Below are 403 nucleotides of genomic sequence, written 5' to 3' on the forward strand. Positions count from 1 at the left end.
GCAGGTGTCAGGGGCATTGGGGAAAGCATGGAGCTCAGGAGGACAAAGGAAAAGAAGGAAAGGTCATTGCCAGGGAATAAAAGCTAGAAATTATATCTAAGAAAACACAGTTAGCATTCATCCTCAGTTCTTCACGTAGCTGTGGGAAATGGTCATTCAACAGCTATGTCGGGTGATATCGTTGCTAGAAAAAAAGTACTTCTGTGTCCGCGATGAGTCTTCCTCCCGCTAATGCAGCTGTGTTGTGTAGTGCACTCCTTACCGTGGGGCTGTGGGGAGCATGGGCAGGGCCAGGGGAGCGCAGGCAGCACTGGGGACCTGCCCAGGCGCTGCATTGTGAGCTCAGAGCCAGGAGGTTCTGTCTGACTGTGGAGGGAGGAGAGCTGCAGAGCGAGTTCCCAGC

This window comes from Mesitornis unicolor, unplaced genomic scaffold, assembly GCF_000695765.1.
Source record: "Mesitornis unicolor isolate BGI_N332 unplaced genomic scaffold, ASM69576v1 scaffold15183, whole genome shotgun sequence".
NCBI lineage: Eukaryota > Metazoa > Chordata > Aves > Mesitornithiformes > Mesitornithidae > Mesitornis > Mesitornis unicolor.